At 37.7% G+C, this 21,890-nt stretch overlaps 1 protein-coding gene across 2 annotated transcripts in view; it reads left to right on the forward strand.

Annotated features, from left to right (window-relative positions):
• Positions 1-3,819: 3,819 nt before the first annotated feature.
• FHIT (fragile histidine triad diadenosine triphosphatase) overlaps positions 3,820-21,890 on the forward strand; it is a 534,516-nt gene continuing 516,445 nt past the window's right edge. The window contains exon 1 of one of the 2 annotated variants that reach the window (XM_088171351.1): positions 3,820-3,858. The gene's annotated coding sequence lies outside the window, so the exon portion shown is untranslated. The remainder of the gene's footprint in view (positions 3,859-21,890) is intronic. The other variant, XM_014872960.2, reaches the window with a different exon arrangement.

The following is a 21,890-nucleotide window of genomic DNA, read 5'->3' on the forward strand; positions in this document are numbered from 1 at the left end:
GAGCTTTGAGCTTTGAGCTTGAGCACTCCTTTACATGTGCTTCTTTATTGGCAGGGGCAGGCTTCACTGCCCGTGCTTTCTATGGGAAACGAGACATTCTGTAATTTATTTGTTGATAGAAACCCAGAAATGTTTTTCTGTTTTGGATGTAGAATATTTCTCATTATTTTCTGTGTGCAAAACTCGCTTCCCAAAACCCTGAGTGACAAAACTTATTCTGAAAGTAAAAGCAATCTTACACTCTTGTGCGGTTTGTAGTCCTTCCCTCCAGACAGAGGTACAACACCTAACACAAAGAGAGGCTGCAGATCTGTGGTCAGCTGCAGCTGCTGAGGTAAGGAAGAGGAGAGTTCAAAAAAGGATGTGGTGCTACTACTGAAAATTCAGATTCATTTGTGAATGCCTTGTGGGTGCAGTTAAGGGAAATGCAGAGGGTGTAACCACAGCAGACATCTGGTGGTGACAAGTTAACAGAGGGGAATTAATGACTGGCTACAGAGAAGGGGCTGTTTTGGTTAGATGCAATATCATTGTTACTCTGCCAGAAACATGAATATTGTTCCTGGTTTTGAGGAAAAGAGAAATGACTAAAAGCAAGTTAAAAGGAACAGCCAGTTGGTTTTAAGTAGCTGATGTGTTGACCAGTGGAAAATACATTGTGGCTTGAAGAAAACACTTAGTGAGAGCAAACCTGCATCACAGTAACAAAGAAGTTGCCGTGAAAGTGAAACTGTGCATGAATGCTCAAGGCCAGCCTCCTTAAAATAGTGCTAATCCAACACATCACAATCTCTGTATCCCAGCCAAATAAAACCAACAGAATATAGCTTTCAAATTGAATACTAAAGAAGGAAAAGAGTGAAAACTTCTTTAAAAGATCCTATGATAGTTTGTCGATTTTCTGATGGCTACACATTAAGATCTCACAGAAGCTTTTGGATTGTGAATTATATCATTTCACACAATACAAGTAAACACACACTTTAAATTGCACAAGCCAGCAGAAAGAGACCATGTGAAGAATCAGTTTTGTTATCTGACAAAACTGCAGGATTTAATTTACTTATACCATTTTCACTTCTTCAGAACTGCTATGTTCCTACTTCTTGGATACACAACAAATATTGAGGCAAAAGACAATAAAAAGTTTATTTGCAAATACATGTTATGTAACATCACATATCTAAGGTTTGTAATTTAATATAATTTAAGACAGTTTAATATTGGAAACAATAGAATTCACTGAAAAATAAATACAATTCCCATGAATCACAGAGCAAGAGAGATCCCCATATATCATTTTGCAGGTAAAACATCTTTTATAAGGACTTGACTTACTGGAATTGTGAAATCGCCTAAGTCAAGATATTATGGGCTCGTGCTCCTCTTAGGATTAGAGGGAGGAAAAATACTTTCTGTGTAAGTATAAAATAGCTCAGTATAAAGAAACAAAGTGAACTGGCCCATCAAACAAAGCAGCAGCAGTGAGCTACAGAAATGTTTTCCTGGGATCTCTATCAGGCTTTTCTTCAAGAGATTTCATGCTCAGCTGAATGTTAGAAGCAGATTATCTAGAAATACGCTTCACTTCTGCTTATGTATTATATTTCTCTGTTAATAATAGAATATTAAAGCTGTTCTTTTGGTAAGCCAAGGCTTCTGATGTAACAGGAGCCCACCTCTGTGTGTCTCACATATTTTAGCAGTTCCAAGTATTTACTTAATACATAATCTCTGGTTACAGACAGAGGTTGCAGAGGCAGAAATGGAGAATTATGGCTAGAGCTATTCAGAGATTAGAATCTGCAGTTTGTTTCCAACAGTGTTGAGTAACATTCAGGATTGTTTATTGGTGGTGTTTTTCATGTTGGTTTAAAAATTTTCGGACATATTTAAGCAGATTTTCTGATGTGCTGTTTTACTGAAGTGTCTTTTTTTCAGCATATATTTCAGTGCAGTGTTTTCACAGTATCATAAGCATGTGCTTAGCACAACAAAACTGTCTCAAATTTCTATCTTTTCTTGCTGACCTAAAAAGAGGAAATGTTTTTGAATCCTTTTTAAAAATATGAGTCAACAAGAAACAACTCACATAAAAGGAGTGTATTTTCATCAGGGTGTGATGGGCACATCATCTCACACAGCACCCCTTGATTTGGATGGATTTCCATCTGCAAATGGCAGTGAAATTGTCCACAGACAAATCTGATGGTCTTTGCTTTTACTAATGATATGATCTCCTTAACAATTAATGACAGTAAAACATGTCAGGAAGGGAAAAGTGTGATCATCAAGAAAGAAAGTGACCCTGTGATGGCAAAATACTTCACTTGTACTGGTAAGATAATTGCTCCCATTGTGTTTGCTTCTGCAAACAAAAGGAGTGGTCAGGATGCTTCTCAGGATCAAGAGCATATAGGAGGAACAGCCACTACTAGATTTTCAATTGCATAATCCTAGAAGACAGGTGTACACACTGTAAAAGGGACATATCTAGGGTAGCTTTGCAGACAAATGTCTCAAGGGACCTGTTGCTGTGCAGTGTCACAAAGGGCTGACAAAATGTGTACCAGCGGGGGAATTGATGCTGTCACTTCAGCACAGAGTGGTTTTTGGGATTAGACAAGGGACTCTGAAGTACAGATACTGAGGCATAATGCACAGCAATGGCATTGAAAGGTAATCTTGGTGTTCTACTGGCATTCAGTAGTAATGACACTTGATACCACATTCGTGGCTTGGTGACAACAATGTCCTCCATGTGAGTTTACAGGATAAACTGTGGGAACTGGAGTCATTATTTGTGGCAGTGTTCTGGAATACAGCAGTAAGAGTGTCTTGCATTAATTCTTAGTGGTACCGGCTCCAGCAAATACATCAAACATGTCTTTCATACTAAAGTTCTTTAGTATATAAAATATAGTTCAAGGTTCAGGCTTGAGCCCAGCATCTCCGATTGCTTCAAGTGTTGAAGTAACAATGTTCAGCGACTTTGCTCCCCTATAGTGGATATACACAAAAATTTCCGTGTAGGAGAGCTTTCTTGAGTACTAGATGGAACTCTCTACAAACCAAAGACCCTTTGGAAACCTGGCTTTCGGCTTTTGTCTTCACCAAAAAAAGCTCAGTCCAACTGAATGAAAGCAAGGCATTAACCATGCTCTCTTCCTTTAGGAAAAGGGTGGAAGGAGCAATACTTAATGGCAGAAGCTGATGATGTGCTGCTTCGGAAAGAGCTGCACGGAGAGCCCTGTGTGACTCCAACACTGACCTGAAGGAGCTCCAACATCCGTGTCTGTGCCAGGGAATTCAGCGGGGACATCACTGCCGGCACGGAAGCACAGTGACAGTCTCACTGCTGCTACACAGAACTGAAAATTAAGGCAACGTGAGAGCAAAATGGACGGCAGCATCGCAACTCTTGTCTCCAGTCGGGTCTAAACCAGATAGGCAGGGCAGCAGCACCAGCACAGCACACACCGTAACATTATTTCCCCACTTGTAACGGTGTGAACTACTCGCGCTGCCAAGTGAAGCGCCCGCACAACTTGTGAGGCTTTTCCCTGCGGGCTCACCGCGGGCACGGCTGGCCCTGAGCACGGCGCTCCTGCACCGCCAGTGTCCCCGCTGCCACCCCAGCGGACAGGGAGCCGCTCCCTTCACATCCTCCTGTGCCCACCACAAACGGGGAAATCGGCGATAGGCAGAAAATGGGCGATAGGCAGAAAATCGGCCACATTTCCCCACGCACCACGGCCACCCCGGCACGGTCCCGGCGGGCCCTGACGCCGCGGCGACCCCGCCTCCCGGCCCTGCGCCGCCACAGGCGGGGCCGCGCAGGCGTGTCACAGCGGGACTGTAAGTCTCCATTTTGTGTTAATTTTTACTCCCTGTCCCTGTCCCCGGCGCGGATGGCGGCGGCCGGAGGAGCGGGCGGCGGGCGCTGATGCGGAGCCCGAGGGCAGCGCTGTCCCCGCTCCCTGAGGCCGCCGCGCCCGCCGCCCCTCTCGGCCCCTCCACGCTCCTGTCCCTCCCCGCCGGATAGCGAAACACCTCGTGGGGAAGTGTCGCGCTAATTAAAAATGCTTTATTTGCCCCTCGTGAGCGGCAGAAATGCGGTGTGTTACAGCAGATCCATCAGTTCCCATGCTCCCGCGAAACGCAAGGCAGTCATTGCAACACCCAACCCATGCTTGGATCACTGAGCCTGAACAAGCGCTTAAGTTTAAATTTCTGTGTAAGGCACTAATGCTTAAAACCCTTTCAGAAACCTTACGTGCTTTGTCGAAGTGATCGATCAAATGCCTTTATACCAGTTCCTAAATGATTTTAGCTGAACGTGGGTAGGCTGGGTGACAATACCACACACTAGATTAAGGTAGATAAAATGTTATCCGAGGATACCATGTGTCCAAGGAATAGATTCCCATTGCAGATTCCTAGTAACTCGTTTCAGAAATTAGTTAAATCAAGATGAAGGAAAACAAAAAGCCCCACTCTCTACTTCCTCCCTAAAATAGTCCTCTTATTCTTGGTTGTAGGATGGAACCTAAACCGTGAGCTCTGGGATTTTCAGCTCAAAGTTTACACAAAAACATATTTCAGGTTTAAATTATTTTTTTGGGGTGTAGTGCAATTAAAAATCTTACATGATTTCATAATCTTAAAAAGAGGAAAATACAAAGTTCAGTTCAAAGAACAATTGCACAGTATGGCCATCTATAAGCACTTTTTTAAGTATTTAGTTTTTGAATGTTGGATGTTGGTGATTCAAATAAGACATTACAGAGCATGTGCCAAGGTCTTAATTTTAAATTGAATCACTGAAATGTCTAATGGAAAAATGGCATTAAATATTTTGTCTTTTTCCTCAGGACAAGATGTCTCTTATCTCCAATAAATAGCAGGCCCCCTGATTTTATAACCTGCTTTCACATTTCCCTTCAAATGCACTTTAAGACATTCTGAATAGTTTAAAATCTTTGAATGACAGGAGAGGACTTTTCCTATCTTTAAAAGTTACATTCTGTGTGCAGAAAAATTCTACACACACACACACACACGCACACACACACACACGGCTTTTTTCCTATATTGAGTGCTGGCAAAAGCTGAGTTTAGTTTGCTTGTCAATTTCGCCACTTACTATCAAACCTTTCGTTTATTTCTCGCAGCTTGTTTTTCTTTTTTTTTTTTCCCCCCTTGTGAGACATTTGGTCAGAGGTGCTGCTAGTTTCATTCAATGGGAGTTGTTACTTTGCCAAGTATAGCACTACTAATGCAAAGTCTAATTCAATCTCTTCAAAACATGCTATTATAATAATGCTAATTTAATTGGTATTGTAGTATTGAGAAAACTTAGAAGAATTAAGGCAGCAATATGTGAAAGCTGTGGAGCCTACTTGTTTTCATTCACTTATTTATTAAACATTTCTTTGAATCCATTTTTCAGATGGTTTTATTCAGTTTCTTGTAATTTTGTTTTCTTTGTTATGGTTTATGTCTCAGTCTTAGAGTGCAATGATAAGAATGTGTTACACAAAGCCTGTAGTCTGAATAGTAAAGTCTGAATAGTAAAATATTTTAGTTTGACAGCCTTTGAACTGTGTGTTTGCAGTTTCCATTGACTTTGCTAGTGACCAAGTTAATAATTACACATGCTGGGAAAATTGGAGGATATAGAGATGCTATTGGAAACAATAGGTCAACTCTTAACGTTGAACATGGGATTATCCACTTGGCTTGCATATTACAACTGTGTATGTACTTTATAGGATTTGCCTTTTTATAGTTATAATGTATAATCCTCTCATTGGTTTTGTCATCTGTCACATGAATCCTTTTGTGAATTTGCAGAAAATTGAATTACTCAGTTTTATACATGTCAGTCATTCTTTCTTCTCCAGTATCTGTAGCTTCAATTATGTCAATTACACTTATTTATATTATAACTTTGCCTATTTCTGCAAAGGTTAAAAATGTTGTCACTTTCCAACTTTGTCAGCCGATTTGTGTATAGAATGTCTTTAGTGTGTAAATAAACAGCTTCAGAAAATTGGCCATGCTTTCTACAGAGGGCCAAATGTTGATAGATAAAGTATCCAAGAAGAATGTTGTTGACTTCCGTAGCTCAGATCCTAATAGGAGAATGATTACAAAATGCTAATTGATTACTTTCAAATATTTTGGTGCTGTTTAGGTAATGTTTTATTTTGTGCATCAGTCTAAGTTGACCAGTATCATCCGTATTTTCTCCTTATTGAAATAATATCTGAAATGTCTTTTTTCGCTTCCTGTAGATTTTTTCTCACTTGGATTTAAGTTATTCTTACAGGGCTACATGGTTTTGTTGCTTTGTTATTTCCATAAGTTCTAGGGGGAGATGGACGCTTTAAAGAAAGTCTTAATAAATTACATTCATTCTTCTTGTCTTTCTCTACTCCACTAGTAATTTATCAAATAAAACTCTTAGACATGTTTGGTGCAATGTGTTCCTTGTGCATCCTTGTAGTTTATAATTCATGTTTTCTGAGTGCAGTGTTCAAATGCGTATATAATTGTGGTTTCTTTGTTTGCTTGTTTTTTGTTTATTTATTTCTCTTTAAGGCCTAACCAGATCTTTGTTTTGTTTGTTCATAAAATGCCTGCTGGGTTCCCTTGGGTACCAGGGAGAAAAGTAGAATTGTCCCTAAAGGTACAGGATAATTCTGAGTATCCATGGTAAACAGGCAATGTCAGAATTTGAAACTTTTACGTGTACATTTTTGTAGTGAAGGAGTTACCTCTCCACATGTACACACAAACTACAGATAAAATGAGGTTGTATGGGAAAAGCAACTTCATAATCAGCATTTAGAAAGTTTTACTGGTGAAAGGAGACTTGCATTAGTTGAATGTGATTCCTGTTGGAAGGGGTTGGATCAGGCCCTGGTTGTGGCTAACCCAGCACCCTCAGTGTCCATGCAGTGTTACTGGGGGCTGTGCACTGGGATTTCACTTGTTCTCTCAGTGACTCGGCTGCTGAAAGGCTTTCTGCAGAAGCCCTTAATTGAGACTATTCTAGTAGCAAACTTGAAAAATTGTAAAGAGGTCTTGGGGAAAAAAAGCTGGTTTAAATATTTTGGAAAATACTAAAGCAAATGTCCTAATTGTGAGATTTAAATAAACCTTTTTATTTTATTCAGACTATGTGCTTCTCCTCTCATCAATTTGCACTGCAATGCTGAATATTCCCAGTGTAGCTCATCGGATTTGCATTGTAACACATAACAACAGCTGCATTTGTCTGCTTCACATTTGTGGATACTCCAAAGTACAGAATTTCTTTATTGGCACTGCAGTGCACTGTTACTTTATCAAAATAATACTCTGTCTTACTGCATGAGGAGTTGAAAACATTTATATCAATTCTTCTGAATGTAAAAGTTTTTTTAGTTTTTTAGTATTAATGTTTGCAGAGATTTAGCAAGGTCTTAAGTCACTAAAAATCTGATATGTCTGGTAGGTATTGGCAGGTATTTTGTTGTTCAGAAGTCATTGCATACCGACTTGTTGGGATACTTTATATATGTCATTTAATTTGCTTTCAAACTTATTTCTGAAATGTTAAAGAATAAAGCTTTCAATTGGCATAGTGCTGATGCTTGGCTCTAAGTTTGCATATTATTTATCCTGTTCAGTGTTATTATGCAAATACTGAAAATTAAGTACCTTCTAAACTGTTTTGCTGGATTTGTGCATGAGTCTTAACTGAGAACTAAAAGATAATGAAGGCCTGTTAGAAAGCAGTAGGTAACACACGAGGCTCAAATTTGCATTTAACTGGCATTAGGAATGAACACCAGTGTTCTGTTAGTGAAAACAAAATAATGATTCCTTAAACAGGTAGGAAGTAAAGTGTTTCATTGGGACTTTGGATTTTGAAATAGCTTTTAAATAGCATTAATGCAGTAATGTTTTTCTAGATGGTCACTAAAAAAGTGCTTGATTTTGTTGTTTTCTTTTGTCACTACTTTGCCCATTTTGATGCTTTACCTGACTTTTGCTACCTTCCTGATACTCTCCTTTCAAAAAAAGAAAAAGGATAAAAGAAAAAAAAAAAGGAAAAAATCAATAATTTTGTATACTTTATCCACGATCTTTTGGCATTTTCATGAATCAAAACCAATAGCTTCATTACTTGCTTTCTTAATATACAGTAGCAGAGCAACCAAGCTGACAGTTTTTAGATCCCTCTGTGAAAGGACTTTGAAATCACACTTGCAGAGAAATCTGTGTCTCCTTTTTATTTCTTGTGCTGGGATATTTAATGATTTCAGGTTTTCAGTCTCTTGTCAGTGCATGTTGTGTTATTAAATATGTAAGAATTATATGGTTGTAATGAATCATATTTCAGAAGAGCAGAATTTGGTTCATTGCACAGAAATTTTCAGGTGAAAATTGTTTTAAAAACATTCAGTATTAGAAAGAGAGGGGGGAAGGACAGAAGGGAGCTTGCATAAACCTGGAGTTTATGAGTCTCCAAGTCTTATTTTTTATTAGGCATATGTTTTGCTGAAGAAAATGCATAGTCTTGCTCAAAAATATGGTTAGGTTCACGTATTTATAGAAAAAACAAAATGCAGACAGAGCTCAAATGAAGACCTAATGGTCTACCTGATACTTTCCTAGAAAATTTTCTGACCCTGGACTTCAGCTTCCATTGCTTTGCAAGCCTTTATAGGAGTTGGATTTAAACTGCAGTGATGTTCACGTTTGGGAAAGTGTTGATTGTCAAATTACTATGCCTGTTTATGTGTTGCTGCAAACTATTCCAACTGAAGTGTTCAGTTCAGTTATCATTGTAGATTGGTGTTAGACTGGTTATTTGCCTATTGAAAACTACAGTGAAATATTGGTAGTGAAATATTTATATAGGGAGTTTTTATAAATTTAGCTATCATGTGTTTTCTTCCTGAGGACTCAATTGGAAAAGGGAGAATAACGAGAATATTCTTGGCAGTCCGGCTGTAGCAGTGCCACTGTTCCGTGGGGGATAGTAAATAGTTGTGGGGTGAGAATAGCTCATGGTCTGCAACTTTGTAACAAAAATCAGGATTAGTGTGTGAAGTTCTATGAAATGTTTAAATCAGGAAAGAGGTGGTTAGATATTGAAGCTAAACATTGTGAAGAATCTTACTCAGGATACAATTTGAGGTACTTGAAGGTTACACAAAACTTCATTTTAGTATAGATATTTTGATAGGAGTAGTCAAATAAATGAAAATTACTTTCTCAGGAAAACAAGTTGCTTTAAAGGTTTTTGTTTGCCTAAAAATGTAGAAAATTGCTTTAAAATTTAAAAGGAAAATATGAAAGTAAAAGTTCTATTCCATTTGGCAGCTGTTTGACCTTTATTTTTCTAGTGTACTGTTAGTTTTGATCGTGTATGAGCGTTCATTTTATATTGAAAATCGGAGTACAAAGGCAGCATTAGAAAAGATTAAATCATTCTACATTATTTCTTAAATGTTTTACCATTATTATAACACTCACATTGTAACAGGTTCTGTTGTGTGTTGAGACTGGATGGTGCAATTATCAATAACATTTACCAATATTGTAAGGAACCACCCGTTGTGCTCAGTGTGATTTATTTCCAGGTGCCAGGGCCTCTGTGACTCTGTTTGCAAGGTCAGGATGCTTCACACTGGCAGACTGTGCAAGTGTCTGCACACAGTGATCAGCTCCCTTCTCAGCCTTCCTGATAAGCTGAATAAATTAAACTACTTAATAGGAAAAGATGAGAACATCAGATAGCTGTTGCAGACAAGCTGTAAAATTCTCTGAGCAAAGGAGAGAGAAAAAGACCAAAATAGTGTGGCAGAAGAGAAATGTGATTGTTGCCATAATCTGAAAGGGTTGGCTGGCCTGCAGCAGTTTCAGAGAATGAATCAGTGACACACAAATGGAGGAATGCTGTTCTGGAAAGCTGGGTTGTTCATGATCCCACCTTAACATGTGTTAGCTCTCAGCAAAGCTGATTTTCAGAATGCTATTCTCTTGTTTGTTGTCTCAGAGGACAAATCAAATAGTAGCAGGTTTACTCACAATGGTCTGAGTGTGGAAAAGGGGACCAAATTCTTTAGAATCACATTTGACTCACCTTGCTCCTCCTAAGAATTACAAGGGTGGTGCAGGTTCTACAAGGAAACAGCCAATATAGAAAATTAATTTGTGAGCCATGAATACTTAAAAATTCATGTAGTTAATAGTATTTACTTTATGTTTTATTTCCAGCTGTTCAGTGTTTTATTAAACTGAACATCTCTCTGTAAATACTAAGAATTGAAGCAACTAGGCCAGGAGTAATTTGGACTGGTGCTGTTAGATAAAGTGCATTATTTGACAAAGCTATTTTGTCCTATTGCATCCCTCAACTGGGAAAATAATTAATGAGGATCTCTTTCCTTCTCAATGTTGCTTTTTCTCAAAAGTACCAAAACCGAACTTCAGCTTTTTAAGTGTCTTTGTTTAGTTGCATTTTACTTTCATTCTGTCTTTCTCAGCTTGGTCAGAACACTCTTGTTGTTGCCGGCATGGAAGGTCTAATTTGATGGAGTTTAGACATTGTGAACTCAAGCAGGCCTTTCAGCTCCCCGTGCTAATTATTCTCATTCCATCAGGCACAAGCAATAGAGCCACTTCCAGTGAGCTGCTCTGGGGCTTGTGTAAAGGATAAGGTTTCTTTCCTTGTTTTTTCCAGGCATTACAAGCAATGGTCAGCTTTGTGGCTATAAATGCTGTAGAACTCCTGGTGTAATGTCTGTTCACAAAGGAAGGTGCTGCCAGCTAGTTCAGCTAAGGCTCATTTGTGTGTATTTCTGAGAACTTCTGCTCTTTGTAACTGGAGATTTTTTACTAGTCAGCACTGCTTGTCAGGTTATTTACGCTGCAGATCTTGATAGTTTTTAGTCATTAGCTCTGAAAAATCTAAGATAATCTAATTGAGAAGCTTTAAGCAGCCACTGCATGTTAGGAGTATCAAAGAGACAACTACAGGCCACTCCTACAAAACCTGATTTTCATAATGTTTCTGTAAAGTACGTTTTTTTTTCTTTAGATGTCAGCTCTTCATCTTAACTGAGACAGAAACGTGCATAACTGTCAGAAAGAGCTTTCTTCTCTAGCCCTGAATTATGCACCTTAGCTCGAGGGAGTAGAATTTCAGAGGAATCTATTCTGAGTCTGAGACTCTTAAGGATATTTAAAAAAAATATTTAAAGATAGTTTTATTTTGGTAAATGTTGTCTTTTTTTCCTTAAGTAGTTTTGTCATCTTTGTGTTACTACAAGGAACCTGAGACAGACTAACATTGTGCAAATCTGATTAAAATTATCTGTGCTGTTTCAAAGGTCAGGTGCACTCTGTGAATTTGCTTTCAAATTATTTTGTTTATTCTGTGTATGTATGCATCTTGAGCTCTGTAAAGGTCAGGAGAGGAGATTCATTTTGGAATTTAAAAGAAGTTGGGTTTTTACTGCTGGTAGCCCTGGTTAGTTTCATTTGAACTAATGAAAATTGTTTTTCTTTGTTGGTTTTGTTTTGCTGTCAGTTTTATTTTTCTAGTGAAATTTGCTTGTAACTATGAGGTCTGTTTGAAAATAAGACAGTATTAGTGATACATTTTATTTTTTCATATTTTACGTGATCTTAAAAATGAAGTTCTGTTTGTAAAAATTAAATAGTAGTCTTACTTTTGGCGTCTTTAATTCATCTGGTAGACTGACAGTTTACCCAACTAGAATAATATATTTAAAGGATACACAGAGTTTAGCTGTCTCTTGCCACAAATGGTTTAATAAGATAGGCATGGTGATGCAATTCCTGTAGAATTTATAACAGTCCTCCTATTAATGTTCAGGTTGAATAATATAACCACAAAAGGATTTTCATGTGTGTGTTGTGAAGTGTAACTAATTGCAGTTTTCGGTGACAGAAGCAGTGACAATTAGTAAGGAAGCGGGGTTCTATTAAATACAAAAGGAATTGCATTCTAAGAGCCTAATTTTTGTCCTAAAAAAGCCTGTTATATAAGCCCCCCCTGCATTCCAGTTCTGTCTCAAGAATGGTTGAAATATTTGGGGTTGTTTGACACAAAAAGTTAATGATACTTGTAGGAATGAAGAAATTTTCAAAATATAATAATGATTTTCACTAGAAAATGAGTATATTTATCAAAGTTTACATTCACTTGGAAAGTCTTGAGCTGTTTGACCAAATCAGATTTTCCTGTCAAGAGCATTCTGATATTTTCTTTTCTGACGTAAGGAAGTGAAGTCTGAATGAGGCAGAACATGCTGATTGAATGAACACAGTACTAAAACTTAACAAAACTCTGTGTTTTAATGCACATTTTACTGGAAGGATGGACAAATATTGCAGTTATATGAGAGGTTAACAAAATTGTTCTGAGTCTTTTTATATGAAGTAGAATATAAATTTTATGTGGGCAGTTGTGGTGCTTTCAGAAGTAATAGATGCTGTAAGCAGAGCACTCATCTGCCTTGCCAAAGGTTGGTTCAGTGTGTATTCACCCTGCAGTTACTTCACTCTGTGTGGATGGAACCAAGCTTGGCCATTAGTAGCAACAGACTGGTCACTCTGGTTTCTTTTTAGTTTACAAAATTGCTTTAGGGTGGGGTGTTTGGCCAGGCTGCTTGGCTCTGATTTCACAGGGCCTTGGACTGCTGGGTGCCTCCTTTGAAGGACACAGAAGGTGGTGGGGCCTCGACTGGGTGCCTTTGCTTGTGGGGGTTTTGCCAAGATGCTGCTCCTGCCTTCTTTTCTTGCCTGCTTATTACTAATTAGTATAATTTGTAAGCTTCCCTCCACTGATTTATTATTTTTGGTAGAAGGCACTGTCATTTCTCTTTACCTAAGTATTTCCAATGAGAAAGATTTCTGTGTCAGCTTTTCATCAGTTTTGCTGTTTGAATCCTAGTCCATTAATTTACATTAGTGTTTTATACCTGTTGTGAGATGTAGCCTTCCCAGTGCTGCAACTGAAAAATGGAAATTTGGTGTATGGTGTGACTGTGCAGTTGTGGGCACTGCATAATCCTGCACTTTGCTGCATTTGCACAATTATTTTATTGTCATTAGGAAGCTTGTAATGGCTATTTCTCTTGCAGTGTAGGAGTCAATTCCTAGATAGAATTCTCTAATGGATGGTTTCAAACTGGTGTAGCTTTATCTAAAAAAATATATTAGAAAAAAAAAAAAGTATTTATTTTGATGTATAGTATTGAATCTGTTTTCTGCCATGTTGTGGTGGCTTGCATCAGTTCCCTTGGGTGCTTCTCATTTTTGCTGTGTGTGCAATGCAGGTGATTCTGGGCAGCATTCTGGGACTCTCAGCTTCCTGTGGATATGGGCTGCAAACAATGGAAACTCAATCTGAACACAGCTGATGTTTTCTGAAATACAAAGCTCACAAGTGCCTCGCTGTTCCTGCAGTTGTGTGTGCACCTGGGATAGGAAATATCAGTGGCTGCTCTTGTCTTCTGGCGACAGCACTGCTGCTTTTGTGCCTGTAAACTCCTGAGGCTGAACAGTTGTGGCTGGATTCTTCCTTTGAGCATTATTCATTCTGTCCATATATATTATGTGTTTCTCTTGTTGTCTGCTTAGGGTTCCATGCTCAAAATTGGCTGAATTAGTTGTGCATTTGTTGAGTTCCTTTTTGTTTTGGAGAATGTGTACCATATCTTCAGGAAGTTTGAAGAAAAAAATGGAGAATACAAAGAATTAAGTATTGTCAATGTTGATGAAAAACATAAGTGAGAAAAAAAATGGATAGCATTGTTTAAATAGCTTCTCATAAATGTGTAAGATTCTCATTAGTCCAACATCAGAAGTCTAATGAATATTAATGAATGAGATCAAAGACATTTAGAAATCAAAGCAAGTAAACAATTATTTTTAAGAATTATATAAGTTTTTAACTGCACAAAAATATGAATCATCTTTACACAATGGCACCATGAGAAGTTTTTCTTGAAAATATTTTTCCTGAAAATTTTTGTGTTGAACTAGAAAGGCAAGTATGTAACATAAACCAGAAAAATAGATACATCAAAACCTGAAATATATAAAATGTCTTCATTACGCTGTATTGAAATCCTAAATTGAACTGTGAAATCAAACAGGCTGGGAGTTTTTCCTTGGCCTGAGTCCGTGATTTGAGCTTGACTCAGACTGTCAACACAAATTGGTAAATATTGAGAAGGAAATTACTTTTGGATGTCTCAAACCTTTACTGTTTCCTTCTACATTTCTAGTACTTTTGGACTAAAGTTATCCATGCTGAAACTTATACATAATATAATTCTGTTAAAAAATAAAGGTTTGCACATCATTTAATACGTGCAAGATTTTGATCATCAAATATCAGAGTATGACCAGAACTATCTTCATCTCATTATCTGCTTTTCCAAATCTTATCTAGAACCAGCATGAGGTGTGACCTGTATACCACAGGTATTTAATCTTTGAACAGTACATGCTTGTAATATAGCATGGGGTATTTCAGCACCACAGTATGATGTGAGTAAATCTTCCAAGACTGGGGGAAATAACTGGAACAATTTATTAAATATTATGTTCCATTTATCTTTACATTTTTACTATAATTCATTTAATAATTCTTTTATTTTACTAAAAATAAAATATTGACTTTTATATGAGATGACGATCTAAACAAAATGATAGATGTAAAGATGAGTTTAGGTATCTTTTATTTTTATTTCTGCAAATAAAGAAAACATTTTATATCTGTATAATTGCCTTTAAAATTCTGTTATGATTTTAAAGCAGTGAATCCACAAAGGCCATCATGGTGATATTACTGCAAAGGCCCAGATCCCCTGGTGCAGCGTGGAGAGTGTTGTGCTCATAAAGCACCCACTCGCTCTGGGCAATAGTGACATTATTTGACAGTTTGTGATTCCTACGAACTTTAATGGCAAAGAGGATCCTTCAAATACTGTCAGAGAAACAGTTTCATTTTGAACCTGGATATAAAGCTAATGGTATCTAACAGCTTTTAGTGTCACTGAATCAAATTCCTCAAGTAGAAAGCACGGGTGACATTCTGTTTTAGAGTGACCGTATGTTTGACCCAGTTTGGCGATGGCGGTGTCATCACAATTGTGTCTCGCTGCTGTGGGCTCTTGCAGCCTGACAGGCGGAACAAGTTGCTTTAGCTCACACAGCTCATCTGTCACACTGAGCAGCTTGCAGGTTTCTATTATCTGAGTGAAATGTGGAGCCAGGGCTTCTCCCTGCTCCCTGCCTATCAGCGTGGTCAGCAACCTGCTCACACCCCTGCTAATGGGCTGAAATGAAATGGTAGAAAAAGAGACAATAAAATAAACTATTTCCAGAGATGCACATGTAAGCCACATTTAATAATTAAATGACGTGTGGTTCAAAAATAATAATTAAAAAAAAAAACATGTCCAGGAACTAGATTGAAAGTCAATTTCCAAAGAAGGATTGCAATTTTCTTATCTGAAATGAGAGATGGAAAGCTTTTAATTGTATATTTAAGACCCAAAACTTGGAACAGTTTTATAATTCCGTAGGGCAGTGACAGGCATCTGTTTTTATCACAAGCACTTACTTAGCAGTTGAAGTGTTCAAACCTTTATCGAGATTTTATTACATTTTCCCAAAATAGTGCATCTAGAATTTTGTACCCTAGGCCAAATCTTTCCATAATCTCTACCCTCTGTAGTTCTGTGATAGAAGCAATGTTAGGGCACTGAATCTGTGCCAGTTGCTCTTTGAAGTTCGTATGTGGCTGACTTGGCTGCTTTATTCTTGCAGTGACCAATTTTAACTTTTTGGGAATATTGGCAAAAGATGCACAAACCATAATGGCTAGTAAGCTGATTAGTGGCTTTTCCTATGTTAAGCATAGGAAGAATTTTTTCTAGACTGTTATGTATAGTTTAAAAAATGTTTTTATTAGAGTAAAATTTCCAAATAAAATTTCAGCTAGTAACAAACACCAGTGATTCACATGCGGCACATATCAGGAATGCCCTCTGATATTCAGAAATGAGATAGATTATAGTGGAGGAGAAACCTGTTAATAATATTTGATTCAGAGTGATGCTGTACAACATTATTCAAAAGGAATACACCAGTTGGTATTTTCATCATGGAAATGATGAGCTGAATCGCCTCAATCTAATGAAAAATAGGGCTATGGAATGTATGGCATATGTGTGAATTGGGAAGATATTTATATCTTTGGGTTTCACAGCTTCAGTGGAATAGAAAGGGTCATTCTGTGGTGATCGATGGATTTGTGGTGAATTGCACAAGATCTGAGAAAATGAGGATTGCATTTATCACATCTAAGGGGAATGTCAAAGTGTGTGCCTGCCCATAACCCCATCAGTGGTAAAATGATGACAACGTGCCTTTGGGAGATACCAATCAATGTTACTGTTGTAAAGCTCAACAACGACTGATGCCATTCCATCTGATGGGTTCTGGGGGTGGCTTAGAGATCTGTGAAAAGAAAAACCAAAGAAAAACATCAGATTTGTACCCGAGACCTGCTTGGAAAAAGTTTGAAATAAGTCCCATAAAAGTGAAATGCGACATAATGTTCTAGATTTGAAAAATTAGATTAAAATGTTCAGCTGAATTGTGTTTGCCTGGTCATTATAGACATCATTTACACACTATATAATAAAAAAAAGTTAAAAAAAACCAAAAAAAAGTTGATGATAATTCATTCAGAAAACCCACTGGTTTGCTCAACAGAAATAAATCCTATGATTTCTGACCAGAATAAATCAACGGCAATGTCACAGATGAAGAATATCCAAAGCAAGCTCAGAAGTAAAATATAAATGAACAGGAACATTTTAAACAGCAGAAAGCTGCTGCTTCTGTCAGAAAACATATATAAATATATATAAACCCATAAAATATAAAATGTATTTCGTACATTGTTTTCCTTTTCCCAGTAAAAACTCTGAAACCTGAATCAGATTTTTTGTGAGCAAGCATGAGGGATTTCTGAGGGAATAACCCAAATGCATGCTGATCAAAACATGCATATGTAATGTATAGACGCACACTTAAAATCCCTCTAAATGTTTTCAGCATTTCGAAATGCTGAAAGAAGGCAAAAGCACCTGAAATCCGTGCTCCTATTTCCTAACTCTGAAATTCTTAGCTAAAAGATAGGCAGGTTTGTTCTTTGACTTGAGCTGTTTTTGTTGGAATGAGTATCTTGCTCCTTGTGTAGCCAGCTCTTGCTAATTTTAAAAATTTGAAGGATCATTATAATTTAGGTGCAACTCTGAAGTTTAAAGAGGGAAGAGGGTAGAAGTGAGAGGGTTTTTTTGAGCAGTAATGAGGTGCAGACAAGATGTAATTTCTCTGTCAATTTTTCCAGGAAAACTGAAGGAAAAACTAAAATTTCTGTTTTGCAGAAATTTGTGGGGTTTTTTTTGTGCTAAACACAGATAAAAATTGTACCTAGGGCTACGAGGGTGGCAGAGGTTCGTAGTAGTAGGGATCAGAAGAGCTCAGTGACGTGTTTAGTTGGATCTCCTGTGTGAGGAATGTAAATGTCACTCCCCGGTGGAGGCAGGTAACGTGCTCAGCTGAAAACGTGCTGGAAAGCTTGTCTTCATTTGAAGGGATATTTGAGAGGGATTAAGTGTCCACTTCCTTTGGTAGTTAGTTCTACTTGTTTGTTAATCATCTTCCAGATTAAACTTGGGTTTGTACAAATTGATCTTTTGTCTGTGTTGAGATGTCTCGCAGACGAGCAGGGCAGTCCCTTTTAACTTCAGAAGAAATTGGGACTGGCCAAAATTGCTTCAGCCTTGGCTCCCCTCTCCCCGTACAGGACTGCTGGATGAGTTCAGTGTTAGTGACCAAACAATGGTGTCATTAGAGCAGTAGAGGGAAGCAACATCTGTTAGTACAGACTTTTTTCATACAGTAGTAGCTGTACAAAGTAAACATGATTATGAATGTATTGGCCAAACACGGATGTGTGTATTTATTATCCCTTTGTAGTCTCGAATTACAGAAAGAGGATGCTCTAAAGGGAAGTGTATTTCCTACATTGCAGTGACAAGCATTGCCTTACACCCTCTGTGTAACATTCCCAGATCTGCGTGCAGAGTTTAAAGGTAAAGCTGACAGAACAACTTCTCTGGCCACCAGGCTTCCCTATCCGACAAAAACTGAGTGATGGAGGAAAAATGTAAAGAAAGTTGATATGCTGAGGCTCTCCAGATCTTAGAGACTAAGTGCTGGCTTCTGCTTTGTTCACAGTGGTTAAGTTGTGAGAGTGTAGTTATATTTGCAAGGATTAATGCCATGTATTTAAAAATAAATGCACTGGTCCTGTGTCTGCTCCCTAGATTAATAATGTCAGGTGAGAAAAACAAGAAAATTGAAAGTGACTTTTTAATGGTTCTTCTGAATTTGCATGAGGCTTGCTTATGTAGTAGTATGCTTCAAGGGTTTCTATGGAAATCAGGAAATTAAGATAGATAAGGCTGCATAACTGTGGATTTTTCGCTGTGCACTGAGTGGATAAATACCTAAAATTTAGGTAGCAGAGCATAATAGTTGTCTGTGTGTATAATATCACAATAACTTTAGTCTCTGAAGATAGTTCAGCATTCTGTACTTGCTCATAAAAGTGTAACTTAATTTTTCTTTGATTAATAGCTAAAGTAGGAATAGGGTGGATTTTTTGCTAAAAAGAGACTGGATATTACATCAGGCAGCCTGACAGAGACCCATTTTCATCAATAAGCTATTTTGCTGAGATTCAGATAACCCATAAGCTTATATTTGTTTCAACAACTTCATCTTTTCATTTTTCACTTCAATTTCACTTTTTTCTGTTACTTTCAGAAAGTTGAACTGGGATAATTAAAGCAGCCTGCAACACAAAAGAAAGATGTAGAAATTCAAGATAGTCACATTATGCAGTGAAATTTAAATTGATATGAATTCGTGTTATAAATAGTAAATCACTGTGATCAACTGTTAAAGACTGTTAAACACCAGACTCATATAGCCCAGAAGAAGCAAATGTATGCTATGATGTGGTGTGAGCTTGCTTTTTTTTCTGATCATGTTTGGTTTTTATGACATGGTACATTAATTTTTAATATATATAGGCAGTTGAGCTGTTAATAGGTAGAAAAATATGTAAGAAAAAAGAGATTGGAGCAGGCAAATATTTCTAATGAATAAAAGACATTTAGAGAAAGACATTTAAAAGAAACTAGAAAGTGGAGTTCTGTATGTGGCAGCAGCACTCTGTAGGTTTACAGCTGTTGCTACCTGTCTAATCTTCTTTTTATCTAAAGTTATCATGATAACTGTGGTGTTGCCTGCCATAGGTGACCTTGAACCAAATAATCTCCTTATAATTATATTTAATTTAGATAGATTTGGCTTCCATTTCCAGTCACACATGCACACACCCAGTTCTTTCTTCTGTTCTTTATTTAGGAACAGAGTGAAAATGTCCATTCAATCCCTTGCAATACCTGCATCCTTTAGGTGGCACATCTGCACAGCTGCTGTCAGGTGCTGTTACCTGCATTAATTGTCAGACTTGCTTTTCCTTGGAGAGATCCTGGCAGAAGGAAAATTCTCTGGAGAGGAGGGGGTGACTAATTCTGCCCTAGCATGAGCACATTTCTTAGATGCTCTAGTCCATGTAGATAGATCAGCACACCTTTGTTGTGAGCTGGTGAATATGAGCCAGCTGTGTCCTGAAGCTGCTGTCTCACCCCTTTAGCTCTGAGTTAAACTCAAGCTGCTATGATTTGCCCCTTAGCATCAACTACTGATCTGGGTTTGATGTCAAATTAAGAGAATGGTGCAGCTTTTCTTTGGATTGAAGAGGCAGTTGAGGTCTGTCCTTTATGTGTTAGTGGGATGTTAAGCACACAGGCTGGGTGAGCAGAAAATGGCAGTGGAGCATCTCGACTGTAGAACCTTGTCCTTGGCTGTAATGGAATTGCACGTGGTGATCTCTGTGTCTCGTTGAGAGCCTGATTGCTTTGCTTTTGAGCCCTGAGCAGCCCTGGTGAACTGAATCAATTTATCTTTTTGTGAGAACATGTGGCTTGAATTCCTGATTCTCTGGGCATGTTTGTGTTTGAGCTGATATTAGTCTGGCTCCAGACAGAGAAAACAGAAGCTCTGAAGGTAAGTTAGAGAAGAAAGGGTCTTTCCTTCTGTAATTCTATGCTCAGTTCAAGTAATCAGTAGAAGAATTGAGAATCACAACAGTTCTCTTTCTTCTTGGTCATTTTATAATGAGGAATGTATATTTAGAATTATGTAGGTTGGAAAGACCTTTAAGATCACTGAGTCTCACCATTAGCCGAGTACTGCCACTAAACTATGTCCCTAAGCCTCACATCTGCACATTCGGTATTTGAATATAGGATGGTGGTGTGCCTAGAATGTATGAAATGTAGGACTTGCTTATCGTGTCATTGAGAATTAATTCTGTGTACTGTCAGTTTTAAAATAGTCTCAGATTTTCCAGACGGAGGAAGAGTGAATAAAGTGAAAAAAAGAATAATAAAACCTTAATCACTGACACATCACTACCTGGCAATAACAGTACTATTTATTAGGTGGTAAGATGGAAGTGTTCCATTTGCAAAGCAGCACACTATGTATTCACATTGTTTTACTGCTTGCACTGCAGTGGATCTAAATTTGATCAAGTACCTTTGTCATTGAGAGGCAATAAATGTTTCCCCACTAATTGTTTCTAATGCATTTCTTTTAATTTATTATGGACAGGAGAGTTGGAAATACTGAAAGTTGCTCAGATTTCATGAAAGAGCTGGAGCAATCTTGCCTTGAAACAAAACAGAAATCTTGAGTTCCTAGAGGAAGAAGTGTGTTTGTTCCCTGAATGCATTTTTATTTCAGCAGATTAATTGAGAAATGACTTAGCAAAAGCAGTGAAGACTTGTTTTCCAAACCAGCTCTTTCATGTGTCTGAGATTTTAAAGGCAATTTTCTCTAGTAGTTGTTTACTCATAGAATGCTTGACTTTAATATTTTTCTGGGACCGTTGTATATCAGAGGCATCAGAGGGTTATATAGATATACTTTGAAAATATAATTGCATTGACCAGCATAAACTTAATTTTTTGAAGTTATCTGAATTTTGGAAGTAGCTGACTTTGGAAACCTGCTATGTCCTGTAGGAAGCAGCATGGTAGAATGGGAGTGTGTAGTTAATGTGTCCTTTTTAAAGAGAGAATATTTGTGATACCAGAATACCAATTACGTGATTGGCCCTGCAGAAGAACTGAAAGGTGATTGCCTGAATTAAGGTGACATTGGGTGTGAGTGTGATGGAATTTAAGTTCCCTCTTACCAAACACAATTGGTAAGCCCTTAGAATCTCCAAATAAATACTTGTGCTTTAAGGTCAGTCCAGACCTCATGGATTGCTTTTCCTTTCCCTGATAAAAGCAGATGCAAGCATGCCAAATTGCTTTGCTCCAGCTTAACCCCAGCACTGTTTGAATTCATAAATGCTACAAAAGGAAAGCTTATTACCACATGCGACGGTGAAGTGGGAAAATGTCATGCCTACCTAATCTATTTCCTGGGAAGGGCAGAAAAATCTTTTTATTCTTTTACTAAGACCTGGGGAATAAAGTAAGGACTGGATGTGATGCTGATAATCAAGGATTGTCTTTCATATTTTAAATTGCTATCAGCCTTGGATTTTCTATTGTTTTTGATATATTTTCTCAGAAATGAGAAAGAATTTTTTTTCTGTATTGAATTAGAATACCAAACAGTATTTA

The sequence above is a fragment of the Sturnus vulgaris genome, chromosome 11 (assembly GCF_052056855.1).
Source record: "Sturnus vulgaris isolate bStuVul1 chromosome 11, bStuVul1.hap1, whole genome shotgun sequence".
Taxonomy (NCBI): Eukaryota; Metazoa; Chordata; class Aves; order Passeriformes; family Sturnidae; genus Sturnus; species Sturnus vulgaris.